This window comes from Chrysemys picta, unplaced genomic scaffold (genome assembly GCF_011386835.1).
Source record: "Chrysemys picta bellii isolate R12L10 unplaced genomic scaffold, ASM1138683v2 scaf137, whole genome shotgun sequence".
Lineage (NCBI taxonomy): Eukaryota > Metazoa > Chordata > Testudines > Emydidae > Chrysemys > Chrysemys picta.
Window position 1 is genome coordinate 34,306 of NW_027052844.1, and position 17,428 is coordinate 51,733.

A 17,428-nucleotide genomic window follows, 5' to 3' on the forward strand; every position below is an offset into this window, starting at 1 on the left:
AAAAGCCTTCCCCTCCCCAAGATTTGAAAGTATCTTGTCCCCTTATTGGTCCTTTAGGTCAGATGCCAGCCAGGTTACCTGAGCTTCTTAACCCTTTAGAGGGAAAAGGATTTTGGAGTCTCTGGCCAGGAGGATTTTATAGTACTGTACACAGGACAGCTGTTACCCTTCCCTTTATAGTTATGACAACCTCAAACCTTCAAAGTGTCAGGCCAGCAGCAGGACATTAGCACTTGAGGGTTTGGTTGGGTGTGGCAGTGACATCACAAAGGCCTTTTGCAGGATGTCAGCTTATTGGTCAAATGTGTTAGGTAGGTGGTGACCTCAGAGAGAGATGCTGACATCAGCCTGGCAGGACGGGAGCACAGGGCCAGGGAAACCTCAGAGACCCCTGTGGCTTTGCTTCAGCAAGTCTCCTTCTCGGGGTCTTTCTTTGAGGACTGAGAGAGTATTAGGGTTCACGTACGTGAGTGCGTGCAGGAGCCTCTTTCGAGTTTTCTCCTTTCCTTTTACTGATTTTACTAGAAAACAGACGTCCCTGTTTAGAAGGTAAGAGCCTCCAAGAGGTTTTGGCAGCTGCTCAGTCTGATCCACGTGGTGCCAGCTGAATTCTAGGCATGGAAAACAGTAGTTTAAGATGGCAGAATTTTATTCCATCCCTTGGATTTTGTGCCGTAGAATCACTGGGGACATTAGGGTTTGTCCTTTTTGTTTTACCTTTTCCTCCATCCCTCCTTCCTTTCTCTTCATCTCTTACTTCTTTTGTCCTTTCTCCTGTTCCTCGAAAACTGTGGGGTTGAAATAGTGTTTGGACTCCACTGACACTAGATGCTGCCATCCTGTGGCTTAGCATTAGTGTCTGGGATGACTTGGGTCAAGATCTCAACTTCCCCGCAACCCACTTCACTGCTGCCAGAATCCCTCCTGCTCCACCTGCTAGAGCCGCCTCCTGGCCAACCTGGGTGGGGGTGGAGAACAGTGTTTTTTTCATACATTCATAGATTATCGGACTGGAAGGGACCTCGAGAGGTCATCGAGTCCAGTCCCCTGCCCGCCTGGCAGGACCAAATACCATCTAGACCATCCCTGATAGACATTTATCTAACCTACTCTTAAATATCTCAAGAGATGGAGATTCCACAACCTCCCTCGGCAATTTATTCCAGTGTTTAACCACCCTGACAGTTAGGAACTTTTTCCTAATGTCCAACCTAGACCTCCCTTGCTGCACTTTAAACCCATTGCTTCTGGTTCTATCCTTAGAGGCTAAGGTGAACAAGTTTTCTCCCTCCTCCTTATGACACCCTTTTAAATACCTGAAAACTGCTATCATGTCTCCTCTCAGTCTTCTCTTTTCCAAACTAAACAAAGCCAATTCTTTCAGCCTTCCTTCATAGGTCATGTTCTCAAGACCTTTAATCATTCTTGTTGCTCTTCTCTGGACCCTTTCCAATTTCTCCACATCTTTTTTAAAATGCGGTGCCCAGAACTGGACACAATACTCCAGCTGAGGCCTAACCAGAGCAGAGTAGAGCGGAAGAATGACTTCTCGTGTCTTGCTCACAACACACCTGTTAATACATCCCAGAATCAGGTTTGCTTTTTTTGCAACAGCATCACACTGTTGACTCATATTTAGCTTGTGGTCCACTATAACCCCTAGATCCCTTTCTGCCGTACTCCTTCCTAGACAGTCTCTTCCCATTCTGTATGTGTGAAACTGATTGTTCCTTCCTAAGTGGAGCACTTTGCATTTGTCTTTGTTAAACTTCATCCTGTTTAACTCAGACCATTTCTCCAATTTGTCCAGATCATTTTGAATTATGACCCTGTCCTCCAAAGCAGTTGCAATCCCTCCCAGTTTGGTATCATCCGCAAACTTAATAAGCGTACTTTCTATGCCAATATCTAAGTCGTTGATGAAGATATTGAACAGCGCCGGTCCCAAAACAGACCCCTGCGATACCCCACTCGTTATGCCTTTCCAGCAGGATTGGGAACTATTAATAACAACTCTCTGAGTACGGTTATCCAGCCAGTTATCCCCCCACCTTATAGTAGCCCCATCTAAATTGTATTTGCCTAGTTTATCAATAAGAATATCATGCGAGACCGTATCAAATGCCTTACTAAAGTCTAGGTATACCACATCCACAGCCTCACCCTTATCCACAAGGCTCGTTATCCTATCAAAGAAAGCTATCAGATTGGTTTGACATGATTTGTTCTTCACAAATCCATGCTGGCTGTTCCCTATCACCTTACCACCTTCCAAGTGTTTGCAGATGATTTCCTTAATTACTTGCTCCATTATCTTCCCTGGCACAGAAGTTAAACTCACTGGGGTCTGTAGTTTCCTGGGTTGTTTTTATTTCCCTTTTTATAGATGGGCACTATATTTGCCCTTTTCCAGTCTTCTGGAATCTCTCCCGTCTCCCATGATTTTCCAAAGATAATAGCTAGAGGCTCAGATACCTCCTCTATTAGCTCCTTGAGTATTCTAGGATGCATTTCATCAGGCCCGGGTGACTTGCAGGCATCTAACTTTTCTAAGTGATTTTTAACTTGTTCTTTTTTTATTTTATCTGCTAAACCTACCCCCTTCCCATTAGCATTCACTAGGTTAGGCATTCCTTCAGACTTCTCGGTGAAGACCGAAACAAAGAAGTCATTAAGCATCTCCGCCATTTCCAAGTTTCCTGTTACTGTTTCTCCCTCTTCACTAAGCAGTGGGCCTACCCTGTCTTTGGTCTTCCTCTTGCTTCTAATGTATTGATAAAAAGTCTTCTTGTTTCCCTTTATTCCCGTAGCTAGTTTGAGCTCATTTTGTGCCTTTGCCTTTCTAATCTTGCCCCTGCATTCCTGTGTTGTTTGCCTATATTCATCCTTTGTAATCTGTCCCAGTTTCCATTTTTTATATGACTCCTTTTTATTTTTTAGATCATGCAAGATCTCATGGTTAAGCCAAGGTGGTCTTTTGCCACATTTTCTATCTTTCCTAACCAGCAGAATAGCTTGCTTTTGGGCCCTTAATAGTGTCCCTTTGAAAAACTGCCAACTCTCCTCAGTTGTTTTTCCCCTCAGTCTTGATTCCCATGGGACCTTACCTATCAGCTCTCTGAGCTTACCAAAATCTGCCTTCCTGAAATCCATTGTCTCTATTTTGCTGTTCTCCCTTCTACCCTTCCTTAGAATTGCAAACTCTATGATTTCATGATCACTTTCACCCAGGCTGCCTTCTACTTTCAAATTCTCAACAAGTTCCTCCCTATTTGTTAAAATCAAGTCTAGAACAGCTTCCCCCCTAGTAGCTTTTTCAACCTTCTGAAATAAAAAGTTGTCTCCAATGCAGTCCAGGAATTTGTTGGATAGTCTGTGCCCCGCTGTGTTATTTTCCCAACATATATCCGGATAGTTGAAGTCCCCCATCACCACCAAATCTTGGGCTTTGGATGATTTTGTTAGTTGCTTAAAAAAAGCCTCATCCACCTCTTCCACCTGGTTAGGTGGCCTGTAGTAGACTCCTAGCATGACATCTCCCTTGTTTTTTACCCCTTTTAGCCTAACCCAGAGACTCTCAACACTTCCGTCTCCTATGTCCATCTCTACCTCAGTCCTAGTGTGTACATTTTTAATAAAGAAGGCAACACCTCCTCCCTTTTTCCCCGTCTATCCTTCCTGAGCAAGCTGTACCCATCCACACCAACATTCCAATCATGTGTATTATCCCACCAAGTTTCAGTGATGCCAACAATGTCATAGTTGTATTTATTTATTAGCACTTCCAGTTCTTCCTGCTTATTGCCCATACTTCTCGCATTTGTATATAGGCATCTAAGATACTGGTTTGATCTTTCCTCCCAGTTTTGTCCTGACCCTCCTTTCCCTCTGACAATATAGCCCACACTCCCTCTCGTTTTTGACCCATCTCCCCGGTCTCCATGTTCCCCACTTACCTGTGGGCTTTGCTCACCTGTCCCCGTCGAACCTAGTTTAAAGTCCTCCTCACTAGGTTAGCCAGTCTGTGTCCAAAGGTACTAATAACTTGAGCTGTGGTTTGGAGGTGGAACAGCTGTCAAGGGCACTGAGGGGGAGATAGCAGGAGCACATCCTTCAAGGAGGGGGGTTGGCACTGGAGGTTACTAGAAAGGACAAGAAGACTCCATTCTGGGGTTCAGGAGGTGAATTTATCCCTCAGTGGTGGGCAGGTGATGGGTGGAAGTAGTGCTGGTTCCAGGTGCCCTTAATTCCTGCTGATTCCTCGGGGCGTTTGAGTCTCTGACAGGTTCTCGTTCCCTTGCAGCAGGAGGACGTCACGGCCAAAAGTGATGCACCAGCTCTGCATCATCCGGCACTTGCGCCAGATTCCTGAGACACTGCAGGGGCTGTGCCTCTGAGGCCATCAGCAACTCCCGCTCCCTGCTGCAGGTACTGCTCTGGCTCACTGTAAATGGGGAGCTAGTGGAAGGGGAAATGGAGCCCCCTGGCACACACTAAAAGGGAAAGTGGTGGATTCTCCATCTCTTGATGTCATTGAAGGAAGACTAGATGCCTTTCTGGAATGTGTGTGCCCAAAAAGTAACTATTGTACTATACAGGAGGCCTATGATATGCAGGGGGTTAGATGAGATGCTCTAAAGGTCTCTTGTGGCCATAAAGTCCCCTAAGTTTGGAAACACTGAGTGTAGCATTGGGAGCAGCCTCTGATGTTTTACCGTCTAGCCGGCTTGCTTCCTAGAATGAGGACGCATTGAGTGGGGTGATCCACAGACCTTCAAAGTGTCAGGCCAGCAGCAGGACATTAGCACTTCAGAGGATGGGTGGGTGTGGCAGTGACATCACAAAGGCCTTTTGCAGGACCTCAGCTTATTGGTCAAAGGTGGTGGGAAGGTTGTGACCTCAGAGAGAGATGCTGACATCAGCCAGGCAGGACAGGGGTGCAGGGCCAAGGAAAACTCAGAGACCCCTGTGGCTTTGCTTCAGCAAGTCTCCTTCTCGAGGTCTCTCTTTGAGAGAGTATTAGGGTTCACGTAGGTGTGTGCGAAGAGGAACCTCTTTCGCATTTTCTCCTTTCCTTTTACTGATTTTACTAGAAAGCAGACATCCCTGTTCAGAAGGTAAGAGCCTCGGAGAGGTTTGTAACCTGTTCAGTCTGATCCACCTAGTGCCAGCTGAATTCTAGGCATTGAAAACACTAGTTCAAGGTGGCAGAATTTTATTCCCTCCCTGGGATTTTGTCCCGTGGAATCACTGGGGATATTAGGGTTTGTCCTTTTTGTTTTACCTTTTCCTCCATCCCTCCTTCCTTTCTCTTCATCTCTTACTTCTTTTGTCCTTTCTCCTGTTCCCCTCCCACCACCAGTGGTGGTGTGTGTGTGTGTGTGTGTGTGTGTGTGTGTGTGTTGCTGGGGGTGCTCTTCACCTCCCCTTGTGGGAAGTTGATCGAAAACTGTGGGGTTGAAATAGTGCTTGGACTCCACTGACACTAGATGCTGCCATCCTGTGGCTTAGCATTAGTGTCTGGGATGACTTGGGGCAAGATCTCAACCTCCCCGCAACACACTTCACTTCTGGCAGAATCCGTCCTGCCCCCCCTGCTCATAGACTCATAGACTCATAGACTTTAAGGTCAGAAGGGACCATTATGATCATCTGGTCTGACCCCCTGCATGCTGCAGGGCATAAAACCGTCCCTACCCGTTCCCTGGACTCTGCTGCTGAAGTCCCCAATCCTGTTACTAGTGACTTCAATCGGCAGAGACCCTCCTGCTAGAGATCCCTGCCCCATGCTGCGGAAGAAGGCGAAAAACTTCCAGAGGCTCAGCCAATCTGCCCTGGAGGAAAATTCCTTCCCGACCCCAAATATGGCTATCAGTAAGACCCCGAGCATATAGGCAAGAGTCTCCATCCTGATCCCTGTTAGCCATTATGCTATTTACCTACCATTGCTTGGTTTTCTTTACTACTATGTTTTACCATTAAACCATTCCCTCCATAAACTTATCTAACTTAATCTTAAAAAACCAGACAGGTCCCTCGCCCCCACCGTTTCCCTCGGAATGCCATTCCAATATTTCACCCCTCTGATGGTCAGAAACCTTCGTCTAATTTAAAGCCTGAACTTCCCCACGGCCAGTTTATATCCATTCGTTCTTGTATCCACGTTAGTACTAAGCTGGAATAATTCTTCTCCCTCCCTTGTATTAATCCCTCTAATATATTTAAAGATAGCAATCATATCCCCTCTCAGCCTTCGCTTTGTCAGACTAAACAACCCAAGCTCCTCTAGTCTCCTTTCATACGACAGGTTTTCCATTCCTCTGATCATCCTAGTGGCCCTTCTCTGCACCCGTTCCAGTTTGAGTTCGTCTTTTTTAAACATGGGAGACCAGAACTGCACACAGTATTCCAAATGAGGTCTCACCAGCGCCTTGTACAACGGAAGCAAGACCTCCTTATCCCTACTAGATATACCTCGCCTAATGCATCCCAAGACAGCATTGGCTTTTTTCACCGCCACGTCACATTGTCGACTCATAGTCATCCTGCGGGCTACAAGGACCCCTAGGTCCTTCTCCTCTTCCATTACTTCTAACCAATGCGTCCCCATCTTGTAACTAAAATTGTTATTAGTCATCCCCAAATGCATCACCTTACACTTTTCACTATTAAATTTCATCCTATTTCTGATACTCCAATTCACAAGCTCATTCAAGTCTCCCTGCAGGATATCCCTATCCTCTTCCGAATTTACAACGCCTCCCACCTTCGTATCATCCGCAAACTTTATCAGCCCACTCCTGCAATCGGTTCCGAGGTCAGTTATAAATAGATTAAATAAGATGGGTCCCAAAACCGAACCTTGAGGCACTCCACTAGTAACCTCCCTCCAACCTGACAGTTCACCCTTTAATACGACCCGCTGCATTCTCCCCATTAACCAATTCCTTATCCACCTCTGGATTTTCATATCGATCCCCATGTTTTTCAGTTTAACCAATAATTCCTCATGGGGTACAGTATCAAACGCTTTACTGAAATCCAGGTATATTAGGTCCACCGCATTTCCCTTATCTAATAAATCCGTTACTTTCTCAAAGAAGGAGATCAGATTCGTTTGGCACGATCTGCCCTTCGTAAAACCATGTTGTAATTTATCGCAATTGCCACTAATCTCCAGGTCCTCAACTAGTTTCTCTTTCAGAATTTTCTCTAACACCTTGCACACTACAGATGTTAAACTAACAGGTCTGTAGTTACCCGGATCACTTTTTTTCCCTTTCTTGAAAATAGGAACCACATTAGCTATTCTCCAGTCTAACGGAACCACCCCCGAGTTTACAGATTCATTAAATATTATCGCTAACGGGCCTGCTATTTCCCGCGCCAATTCCTTCAATATTCTCGGATGAAGATCGTCCGGTCCTCCCGACTTAGCCTCATTAAGGTGTTCAAGTTTTGTTTCTACCTCGGATACGGTAATCCCCCATCCTGAACGCCCCTCTGTAGTGGTGCTAGTATCCCTAATCCCTTCATTGGCCTCATTAAACACCGATGCAAAATATTCATTGAGATATTGCGCCATGCCTAGATTGTCTTTAATCTCCTCTCCGGCAATAGTCTTCAGCGGTCCCACTTCTTCCTTCTTTGCTTTCTTCCTATTTATGTGGCTGTAAAACCTCTTACTATTGCTTTTAATTCCCCTCGCTAGGTCCAACTCTACACGGCCTTTGGCCTTTCTCACTCTATCTCTACATTCTCTGACTTCACTTAGGTACATTTCCTTACTGATCCCTCCCCTCTTCCACTCTTTGTACGCTTTCTGTTTTTTCCTAATCACCCCTTTGAGTCGGTCGCTCATCCAGCTCGGTCTAAATCTCTTGCTTAGTAATCTTTTTCCCTTTTTTGGAATACAGGCCTCTGACAGCTCATGCATCTTTAACTTAAAGTAATCCCAGGCTTCTTCTGCCTTTAAATTCATTAATATGTTTGCCCAATCCACTTCCCTTACCAGTCCCCTTAATTTGTTAAAATTGGCCTTTTTAAAATTATAAACCCTAATCTTTGACTTAATTCTGTTACTCCTTCCATGTATTTTAAACCGAATTAGCTCATGATCACTGGAGCCCAAATTGTCCCCTACTACCACTTCCTCAACGAGGTCCTCACTACTTACCAGAATCAAATCTAAAATGGCCTCCCCCCTCGTCGGTTCAGCTACCACTTGATGGAGGAATTGATCAGCAAGCACATCTAGGAACATCTGAGCCCTATTATTGCTACTAGCGTTTGTTCCCCAATCTATATCCGGGAAGTTAAAGTCCCCCATAATTACACAGTTTCTATTAGTAATTACTTCTCTAAACACATTAAATAGTTCCTTATCCATATCCTGGGTTGATCCCGGCGGTCTATAGCACACTCCAAGCACTATCCCCGGAGAGGCTCTAGTAGTCCTATTACCCAGTGTGAGTATTGCCCAGATGGACTCAGTATTGTCTAATCCATCAACTATTATTTCTTTACAGCTTATTTCACTATTGACATACAATGCCACCCCCCCACCTTTACCTTTGTTCCGGTCTTTCCTAAACAGCGCATACCCCTCCATACCTGTGTTCCAGTCGTGACTGCCATTCCACCACGTTTCTGTTATTCCTACGATATCTGGTTTCAGCTCTTGGACCAAGAGCTCCAATTCCTCCATTTTATTACCTAGGCTTCTGGCATTGGTGTATAGACACCCTAATGTATGTCGTTTAGCCTGTCTCCCATTAGTAGCACTATATGTTGCGGGCCTCCTTGTGTCCGTCCCCCCTGTCCTTCCTATGTCCAATCTCATCTCCCCGGCTATGTCTCCTCTCATTTTACTCACCTTCTCCATACTGTAATCTGGCGTGGAGATTAACTGTGCATCTCCCAACCGTCTCCCCAAACTTCCTAGTTTAAAGCTCTTTTGATAAGATGAGCTAGCCTCCCTCCCAGAAGTCTATTTCCTTCCCTACTTAGGTGAAGCCCATCCCGCGAGAACAGGTGTCTGTCCCCGAAAGCCTCCCAGTGGCCATACATCCCAAAGCCCTCCTTATAGCACCACTCCCTTAGCCAACTATTTATTCTCACAATCCTATCAGCCCTTTGCTGCCCTTCCCTTGGAACGGGCAGAATCCCACTAAAGATAATCTGAGCCTCTATCTCCTTGAGCGTCTTCCCCAGCCTGGCATAATCTCCCTTGATCCTCTCTAACGAGAACCTAGCCGTGTCATTTGTTCCTACATGAAGGATTATCAAGGGGTTCTTACCTGCTCCTTTTAGAATCCTTTTCAACCGCAACTGCTAGAGCCGCCTCCCTTCCCAACCTGGGTGGGGGTGGAGAAGAGGGTTCTGATAACTTGAGCTGTGGTTTGGAGGTGGAACAGCTGTCAAGGGCACTGAGGGGGAGGTAGCAGGAGCTCACCCTACAAGGAGTGGGGTTGGCACTGGAGGTTACTAGAAAGGACAAGAAGACTCCATTCTGGGGTTGAGGAGGTGAATTCATCCCTCAGTGGTGGGCAGGTGCTGGGTGGAAATGCTGCTGGTTCCAGGTGCCCTTAATACCCCCTGATTCTTCGGGGCGTTTGAGTCTCTGACAGGTTCCCGTTCCCTTGCAGCAGGAGGATGTCACGGCCCAAGCGATGCACCAGCTCCACATCATCTGGCACTTGCGCCAGCTGCGTGAGACACTGCAGGTGTGTGTGTGTGTTGCTGGGGGGTGCTCTTCACCTCCCGTTGTGGAAAGTTGATCGAAAACTGTGGGGTTTAAATAGTGCTTGGACTCCACTGACACTAGATGCTGCCATCGTGTGGCTTATCATTAGTTTCTGGGATGACTTGGGGCAAGATCTCAACCTCCCCACAACCCACTTCACTGCTGCCAGAATCCCTCCTGCCCCCCCTGCTAGAGCCGCCTCCTGCCCAACCTGGGTGGGGGTGGAGAAGAGGGTTCTGATAACTTGAGGTGTGGTTTGGAGGTGGAACAGCTGTCAAGGGCACTGAGGGGGAGGTAGCAGGAGCTCACCCTACAAGGAGGGGGGTTGGCACTGGAGGTTACTAGAAAGGACAAGAAGATTCCATTCTGGGGTTCAGGAGGTGAATTCATCCCTCAGTGGTGGGCAGGTGCTGGGTGGAAATACTGCTGGTTCCAGGTGCCCTTAATTCCCCCTGATTCCTCGGGGCGTTTGAGTCTCTGACAGGTTCTCGTTCCCTTATAGCAGGAGGACGTCACGGCCAAAGCGATTCACTATCTCCGCATCATCCGGCACTTGCGCCAGGTGCCAGAGACATTGCAGGGGTTGTGCCTCTGAGGCCTTGAGCAACTCCCGCTCCCTGCTGCAGGTACTGCTCTGGCTGACTGTAAATTGGTAGCTAGAGGAAGGGGCAATGGAGCTCCCTGGCACTCACTGAAAGGGAAAGTGGTGGATTCTCCATCTCTTGATGTCATTGAATGAAGACTAGATGCCTTTCTGGAATGTGTGTGCCCAAAAAGTAACTATTATACTATACTGGAAGCCTATGATATGGAGGGGGTTAGATGAGATGCTCTAAAGGTCTCTTGTGGCCATAAAGTCTACTAATTTTGGAAACACTGAGTGTAGCATTGGGAGCAGCCTCTGATATTTTACTGTCTAGCCAGCTTGCTTCTTAGAATGAAGATGGATTTTTTGGGATGATCCACAGAGAGTAGCTCAAACCTTCAAAGTGTCAGGCCAACAGCAGGACATGAGCACTTTAGGGTTTGGTTGGGTGTGGCAGTGATATCACAAAGGCTTTTTCAAGGACCTCAGCGTACTGGTCAAAGGTGTTAGGGAAGTGGTGACCTCAGAGAGAGATGCTGACATGAGCCAGGCAGGACAGGGGGCAGGGCCAGGGAAACCTCAGAGACCCCTGTGGCTTTGCTTCAGCAAGTCTCCTTCTCGAGGTCTCTCTTTGAGGACTGAGAGAGTATTAGGGTTCACGTATGTGAGTGCGAGCAGGAGCCTCTTTCCAGTTTTCTCCTTTCCTTTAACTGATTTTACTAGAAAAGAGACGTCCCTGTTGAGAAGGTAAGAGCCTCCAAGAGGTTTTGGAACCTGCTCAGTCTGATCTATCTCGTGCCAGCTGAATTCTAGGCATGGAAAACACTAGTTTAAGGTGGCAGAATTTTATTCCCTCCCTGGGATTTTGCCCCTTAGAATCACTGGGGACATTAAGGTTTGTTCTTTTCGCTTTACCTTTTCCTCCATCCCTCCTTCCTTTCTCTTCATCTCTTACTTCTTTTGTCCTTTCTCCTGTTCCCCTCCCACCACCAGGAGTGGTGGGTGGGTGTGTTTGTGTGTGTGTTGCTGGGGGTGCTCTTCACCTCCCCTTGTTGGGAGTTGATCCAAAACTGTATGGTTGAAATAGTGCTTGGACTCCACAGACACTAGATGCTGCCATCCTGTGGCTTAGCGTTAGTGTCTCGGATGACTTGGGCAAGATCTCAACCTCCCCGCAACCCACTTCACTGATGCCAGAATCCCTCCTGCCCCCACTGCTAGACCCGCCTCCCAGCCCAACCTTGGTGGGGGTCTAGAAGAGGTTTCTGATGACTTAAGCTGTGGTTTGGAGGTGGAACAGCTGTCAAGGACACTGAGCGGGAGGTAGCAGGAGCTCACCCTAGAAGGAGGGGGATTGGCACTGGATGTTACTAGAAAGGACAAGAAGACTCCATTCTGGGATTCAGGAGGTGAATTCATCCCTCAGTGTTGGGCAGGTGCTGAGTGGAAATACTGCTGATTCCAGGTGCCCTTAATTCCCCCTGATTCCTCGGGGCGTTTGAGTCTGACTGGTTCTCATTCCCTTGCAGCAGGAGGGCGTCACGGCCAAAGTGAGGCACCAGCTCCGCATCATCCATCACTTGCGCCAGGTGCCAGAGACACTGCAGGGGTTGTGCCTCTGAGGCCTTCAGCAACTCCCGCTCCCTGTTGCAGGTACTGCTCTGGCTCACTGTAAATGGGGAGCTAGTGGAAGGGGAAATGGAGCCCCCTGGCACTCAGTGAAAGGGAAAGTGGTGGATTCTCCATCTCTTGAAGTCATTGAATGAAACTAGATGCCTTTCTGGAATGTTTGTGCCCAAAAAGTAACTATTGTCCTATACAGGAAGCCTATGATATGCAGGGGGTTAGATGAGATGCTCTAAAGGTCTCTTCTGGCCATAAAGTGTATTAATTTTGGAAACACTGAGTGTAGCATTGGGAGCAGCCTCTAATGTTTTACTGTCTAACCGGCTTGCTTCCTAGAATGAAGACGCATTGAGTGGGGTGATCCACAGAGAGTAGCTCAAACCTTCAAAGTGTCAGGCCAGCAGCAGGATATTAGCACTTCAGGGGATGGGTGGGTGTGGCAGTGACATCACAAAGGCCTTTTGCAGGACCTCAGCATATTGGTCAAAGGTGTTAGGGAGGTGGTAACCTCAGAGAGAGATGCTGCCATCAGCGAGGCAGGACAGGGGCGCATGGCCAGGGAAACCTCAGAGACCCCTGTGGCTTTGCTTCAGCAAGTCTCCTTCTCGAGCTCTCTTTGAGGACTGAGAGAGTATTAGGGTTCACATATGTGAGTGTGAGCAGGAGCCTCTTTCGAGTTTTCTCCTTTCCTTTTACCCATTTTACTAGAAAACAGAAGTCCCTGTTGAGAAAGTAAGTGCCTCGGAGAGGTTTGTAACCTGTTCAGTCTGATACACCTGGTGCCATCTGAATTCTAGGCATGGAAAACACTAGTTTAAGGTGGCAGAATTTTATTCCCTCCCTGGGATTTTGTCCCGTAGAATAACTGGGGATATTAGGAATACAACAAGGAGTCTGGTGGCACCTTAAAGACTAACAGATTTATTTGGGCATAAGCTTTCGTGAGTAAAAACCTCACTTCTTCGGATGCATAGAGTGAAAGTTACAGATGCAGGCATTATATACTGACACATGGAGAGCAGGGAGTTACTTCACAAGTGGAGAACCAGTGTTGACAGGGCCAATTCATAAATCAGGGTGGATGTAGTCCACTCCCAATAATAGATGAGGAGGTGTCAATTCCAGGAGAGGAAAAGCTGCTTCTGTAGTGAGCCAGCCACTCCCAGTCCCTATTCAAGCCCAGATTAATGGTATTGAATTTGCAAATGAATTTTAGTTCTGCTGTTTCTCTTTGAAGTCTGTTAGAGCCGCCTCCCAGCCCAACCTGTGTCGGGGTGGAGAAGAGGGTTCTGATGACTTGAGCTGTGGTTTGGAGGTGGAATATCTGTGAAGGGCACTGAGCAGGAGGTAGCAGGAGCTCACCCTACAAGGAGGAGGGTTGACTCTGGAGGTTTCTAGAAAGGACAAGAAGACTACATTGTGGGGTTCAGGAGGTGAATTCATCTCTCATTGATGGGCAGGTGCTGGGTGGAAATACTGCTGGTTCCAGGTTCCCTTAATTCCCCCTGATTCCTCGGGGCGTTTGAGTCTCTGACAGGTTCTCGTTCCCTTGCAGCAGGAGGACGTCACGGCCAAAATGATGCACCAGCTCCGCATCATCCTGCACTTACGCCACGTGCCTGAGACACTGCAGGGGCTGCGCCTCTGAGGCCTTCAGGAACTCCCGCTCCCTGCTGCAGGTACTGCTCTGGCTCACTGTAAATGGGGAGCTAGTGGAAGGGGAAATGGAGCCCCCTGGCACTCACTAAAAGGGAAAGTGATGGATTCTCCATCTCTTAATGTCATTTAATTTAGACTAGATACCTTTCTGGAATGTTTGTACCCAAAAAGTAACTATTGTACTATACAGGAAGCCCATGATATGCAGGGGCTTAGATTAGATGCTCTAAAGGTCTCTTCTGGCCATAAAGTGTAGTAATTTTGGAAACACGGAGTGTAGCATTGGGAGCAGCCTCTGATGTTTTATTGTCTAGCCGACTTGCTTCCTAGAATGAAGACCCATTGAGTGGGGTGATTCACACAGAGTAGCTCAAACCTTCAAAGTGTCAGGCCAGCAGGAGGACATTAGCACTTCAGGGTTTGGTTGGGTGTGGCAGTGACATCACAAAGGCCTTTTGCAGGACGTCAGCTTATTGGTCAAATGTGTTAGGGAGGTGGTGACCTCAGAGAGAGATGCTGACATCAGAGAGAGATGCTGACATGAGGGCCAGGGAAACCTCAGAGACCCCTCTGGCTTTGCTTCAGCAAGTCTCCTCCTTGAGGTCTCTCTTTGAGGAAAGTAAGTGCCTCGGAGAGGTTTGTATCCTGTTCAGTCTGATCCACCTGGTGCCAGCTGAATTCTAAGCATGGAAAACACTAGTTCAAGGTCGCAGAATTTTATTCCCTCCCTGTGATTTTGTCCCGTAGAATCACTGGGGACATTAGTGTTTGTCCTTTTCGTTTTACCTTTTCCTCCCTCCCTCCTTCCTTTCTCTTCATCTCTTACTTCTTTTGTCCTTTCTCCTGTTTCCCTCCCACCACCGGGAGTGGTTTGTGTGTGTGTGTGTGTTTGTGTGTTGCTGGGGGTGCTCTTCACCTCCCTTTGTGGGGAGTTCATCCAAACCTGTGTGGTTGAAATCGTGCTTGGACTCCACTGACACTAGATGCTGCCATCGTGTGGATTAGCATTGGTGTCTGGGATGACTTGGGGCAAGATCTCAACCTCCCCGGAACCCACTTCACTGCTGGCAGAATCCCTCCTGCCACCCCTGCTAGAGCCGCCTCCCTGGCCAACCTGGGTGGGGGTGGAGAAGAGGGTTCTGATAACTTGAGCTGTGGTTTGGTGGTGGAACATCTGTCAAGGGCACTGAGAGGGAGGTAGCAGCAGCTCACCCTTCAAGGTGGGGATTTGGCACTGGAGGTTACTAGAAAGGAGAAGACGACTCCATTCTGGGGTTCAGGAGGTGAATTCATCCCTCAGCGGTGGGCAGGTGCTGAGTGGAAATACTGCTGGTACCCGGTGCCCTTAATTCCCCCTGATTCCTCGGGGCGTTTGAGTCTCTGACAGGTTCTCGTTCCCTTGCAGCAGGAGGACGTCACGGCAAAAGTGATGCACCCGCATCATCCGCCACTTGCGCCAGGTGCCTGAGACACTGCAGGGGCTGTTCCTCTGAGTCTTTCAGCAACTCCCGCTCCCTGCTGCAGGTACTGCTCTGTCTCACTGTAAATGGGGAACTAGTGGAAGGGGAAATGGAGCCCCCTGGCACTCACTAAAAGGGAAAGTGGTGGATTCTCCATCTCTTAATGTCATTGAATGAAGACTAGATGCCTTTCTGGAATGTGTGTGCCCAAAAAGTAACTATTGTACTATACAGGAGGCCTATGATATGCAGGGGCTTAGATGAGATGCTCTAAAGGTCTCTTGTGGCCATAAAGTCTACAAATTTTGGAAACACTGAGTGTAGTATTGGGAGCAGCCTGTGATGTTTTACTGTCTAGCCGGCTTGCTTCCTAGAATGAAGACGCATTGAGTGGGGTGATCCACACAGAGTAGCTCAAACCTTCAAAGTGTCAGGCCAGCAGCAGGACATTAGCACTTCCGGGGATGGGTGGGTGTGGCAGTGACATCACAAAGGCCTTTTCAGGACCTCAGCCTATTGGTCAAAGGTGTTAGGGAGGTGGTAACCTCAGAGAGAGATGCTGACATCAGCCAGGCAGGACAGGGGCTTAGGGCCAGGGAAACCTCAGAGACCCCTGTGACTTTCATAGAATCATAGAATATCAGGGTTGGAAGGGACCTCAAGAGGTCATCTACTCCAACCCCGTCCTCAAAGCAGGACCAATTCCCAACTAAATCATCCCAGCCAGGGCTTTGTCAAGCCGGGCCTTAAAAACCTCCAAGGAAGGAGACTCCACCACCTCCCTAGTTAACGCATTCCAGTGCTTCACCACCCTCCTAGTGAAATAGTGTTTCCTAATATCCAACCTGGACCTCCCCCACTGCAACTTGAGACCATTGCTCCTTGTTCTGTCATCTGCCACCACTGAGAACAACCGAGCTCCATCCTCTTTGGAACCCCCCTTCACGTAGTTGAAGGCTGCTATCAAATCCCCCCTCATTCTTCTCTTCTGGAGACTAAACAATCCCAGTTCCCTCAGCCTCTCCTCATAAGTCATGTGCTCCAGACCCCTAATCATTTTTGTTGCTCTCCACTGGACTCTTTCCAATTTTTCCACATCCTTCTTGTAGTGTCGGGCCTGTTGGAGAAAAACAGAGTTCTCACTATTTGTTTAGGTACAGCAAGTCAGATGCTTTATTAACTCTCACAATTGCCCAGAGGGAGAGAGCTAAGCAGGTCTCTCCCAGGTAACTAATTACAGCAAGCATTTATACCTTTCATTACAGAAATAACGAGGGACAGCTGCGTTTTGTTTATACATAGGCCATCTTGATATCTCATTTCTTCACTTGTTTTGACTCTTGCCAACATACAATATTTTCTATACCTTATCTACACAAGGTCTTCTACACCTTATCTATACCAGGTCATAATGACTTCTTACACAGTTCTTTCTCACCCGCCTCACACATTCCTCGCTTCTACAAATCTCGCTTTATTAGGGTTACAGTTAGCCTAACTCTTGCTAACGAACTGTCATGCATTGCATCCCCTTCCTGTGAGCTCTTTCTCTGCTTCCACAGGCCCAAAACTGGACACAGTATTCCAGATGAGGCCTCACCAATGTCGAATAAAGGGGAACGATCACGTTCCTCGATCTGCTGGCAATGCCCCTACTTATACAGCCCAAAATGCCGTTAGCCTTCTTGGCAACAAGAGCACACTGTTGACTCATATCCAGCTTCTCGTCCACTGTGACCCCTAGGTCCTTTTCTGCAGAACTGCTACCTAGCCATTCGGTCCCTAGTCTGTAGCAGTGCATGGGATTCTTCCGTCCTAAGTGCAGGACTCTGCACTTGTCCTTGTTGAACCTCATCAGGTTTTTTTCGGCCCAATCCTCTAATGTGTCTAGGTCCCTCTGTATCCGATCCCTACCCTCTAGTGTATCTACCACGCCTCCTAGTTTAGTGTCATCTGCAAACTTGCTGAGAGTGCAGTCCACACCATCCTCCAGATCATTAATAAAGATATTAAACAAAACCGGTTCAGGACCGACCCTTGGGGCACTCCGCTTGAAACCGGCTGCCAACTAGACATGGAGCCATTGATCACTACCCGTTGAGCCCGATGATCTAGCCAGCTTACTATCCAGCTTACAGTCCATTCATCCAGCCCATACTTCTTTAACTTGGCGGCAAGAATACTGTGGGAGACCGTATCAAAAGCTTTGCAAAAGTCAAGGAATAACACATCCACTGCTTTCCCCTCATCCACAGAGCCAGTTATCTCATCATAGAAGGCAATTAGGTTAGTCAGGCACGACTTCCCCTTCGTGAATCCATGCTGACTGTTCCTGATCACTTTCCTCTCCTC

General features: G+C 47.7%; 1 long non-coding RNA gene across 1 annotated transcript; it reads left to right on the forward strand.

Moving 5' to 3' along the window:
- Positions 1-4,314: 4,314 nt before the first annotated feature.
- Positions 4,315-11,978, forward strand: LOC135978135 (uncharacterized). The gene is made up of 4 exons (XR_010595569.1): positions 4,315-4,428; positions 9,648-9,725; positions 10,248-10,371; positions 11,861-11,978. It is a non-coding gene; the product is annotated as an uncharacterized LOC135978135 (long non-coding RNA).
- The last annotated feature ends 5,450 nt before the right edge of the window (positions 11,979-17,428 follow it).